Raw genomic sequence first — 2,287 nt, 5'->3', positions numbered from 1 at the left:
CAGAGAGCCCGCCAGACCATTTGTGCACAAACACGGCAATATATAATATATGCACTCTTTCGACAATGGGACGAAAGATCTCAATGAGAATGAAACAGAGGGTGCTTGCGTGAAGGTGGAGCATCGCATCGTTTACTTGTATTGGGGAGTGAGTGCGAAGAGCTGTACTTCGGGTCTTCGGGAATCGTCACCGACGTTCACATTGCAAACTCGAACGATCAATAGGGTGCGGTTTCCCGTCGGACGCTGAATGTTATAGCTTAACCACGAATATAGAAATACCCGTCGTTACGAATCGATGTTTTTCACCCGCCACCTGATGGATCGTGTTCTCTTTGATAAAAATACCTCGTGTCAAAGAGACGTGTATACTATAATATACGCCATTGGTCTGCCTGTGTGTAGGCTCTCCGACAATTATATGGACAATTACGGTCGCAAGAACAGGGATGTAAGCGTCGATTCGAATCCACATATCGCGCTTCCTCGGTCTTCGCCTGTGGTGTCCGAGATACGTCCATTGGAAACGGTGGTGTTGTCTCTCCTCTAGAGAAAGAGAGGACAACAACAGGGTACCTGTGGAAAACTTGCGGTGAACGCGTTGTGTTCTGTCACGAACGTCGAGGAATAGGATGAGAGAAGGACCGGCTGTGAAGCTCGCTTTTAAAGCTGCGTGAGTCTGACACCCTACTCTGTGTGGCGATAGCGCACACACGAGCGTGGGACGAATGACCGCTGCCAGAGCCGGCTGTGAGTCCCGCTCTATTTATCGAGTTCGCGTATGACATAGAGCACAAAACGTCGCCGCATGCGTGTTCGTTGACGAACACGTATATTCGAGAGGACCGGCTGCGTAGCTCGCGTAAAGCTGTGTGCGATTCTGACACTCTACTCTCTGTGTGGCGATAATACAGTGCACAAGAGCTTGGGACGAACGATCGCGCACGGCCAGAGCCGGCTGTGAAGTCCGCTAGTATCGAATAATCTTTCTCCGTGCACAATTGGAAATGTGTTTCGAGAGGACCGGCTGCGTAGCTCGCGTAAAGCTGTGTGCGATTCTGACACTCTACTCTCTGTGTGGCGATAATACAGTGCACAAGAGCTTGGGACGAACGATCGCGCACGGCCAGAGCCGGCTGTGAAGTCCGCTAGTATCGAATAATCGTTCTCCGTGCACAATTGGAAATGTGTTTCGAGAGGACCGGCTGCGTAGCTCGCGTAAAGCTGTGTGCGATTCTGACACTCTACTCTCTGTGTGGCGATAATACAGTGCACAAGAGCTTGGGACGAACGATCGCGCACGGCCAGAGCCGGCTGTGAAGTCCGTTAGTTATCGAGTTCATTCTCCAATAAGAGAGAGGAGGAGGAGAAGTGTCGGGATCCAGTATCGGGTTGTCTATGATCCCCGTCGTTTTCTGAATTCTCCTCCTGTGTTTTCCACTTTAAAGGTTTTTCAATGTATTTTCCGCCCGGCCGTCGGATACGTGTGCGCATTGCAATCGCGTACTCGCGACGGTTTCCGTTTCTACGGACGATCGTGTGTCGTCCTTAAAAACGACGCCTGAATCTCCTTCGCGCGCTGGTTGGAGCTTTCAGGTATCGGCGTTCTTATGAACCGCAGAACAAGAGACATAATTATATATTGATTATAAATCAAATTATACGATTACCCTGAACGGTGGATCACTTGGCTCGTGGGTCGATGAAGAACGCAGCTAATTGCGCGTCAACGTGTGAACTGCAGGACACATGAACATCGACATTTCGAACGCACATTTCGGTCCACGGATACAATTCCTGGACCACGCCTGGCTGAGGGTCGTTTACGTAACCAAATACTGCTTGCGTTGCTCTTGTAAGTCCCCGCCGTCGCTTACCTCTCCATGTCGAATTTTGTGGAGGGCGCAAAGAGCGTTTCTGAGTCGGGTTGCAAAGATGCTACGTACGAGCGAACGATGGACGTTTCGTCGGCGTTTGACGCGGTTCTGTGAAAATTGCAAATTTTACATTGCGTCTAACGGTCTTCGTGAGAAGAAGGAAATAGGAATGGGTATCACATTCGGACTTGCGTGAGTGTTTTGCGGCGTCGTGAGTCGTATTTTCAATACGACCGCCCGTGAACACCGCTCCGACGATCGAAATCTCTCTCTCCTCTCTCTCTGGAACGATTCGCATTGCGGAAGAAGCGTTTCACTCTCGAACATTTTACGCGCTCCCGACGTCGTCTGAAATGATGCGTATACGAAAGGTATAAGAGTCTCAAGAGACTACAGTGAATGGACACAAA

At 50.1% G+C, this 2,287-nt stretch overlaps 1 non-coding gene across 1 annotated transcript; it reads left to right on the top strand.

The window, feature by feature from the left end:
* The first annotated feature begins 1,667 nt into the window (after positions 1 to 1,667).
* Positions 1,668 to 1,822, top strand: LOC143364901 (5.8S ribosomal RNA). Its single transcript, XR_013084355.1, has one exon. It is a non-coding gene; the product is annotated as a 5.8S ribosomal RNA (ribosomal RNA).
* The last annotated feature ends 465 nt before the right edge of the window (positions 1,823 to 2,287 follow it).

The sequence above is a fragment of the Halictus rubicundus genome, unplaced genomic scaffold (genome assembly GCF_050948215.1).
Source record: "Halictus rubicundus isolate RS-2024b unplaced genomic scaffold, iyHalRubi1_principal scaffold1135, whole genome shotgun sequence".
NCBI classification, from domain to species: domain Eukaryota; kingdom Metazoa; phylum Arthropoda; class Insecta; order Hymenoptera; family Halictidae; genus Halictus; species Halictus rubicundus.
This window is presented reverse-complemented; position numbering and strand designations above follow the sequence as displayed.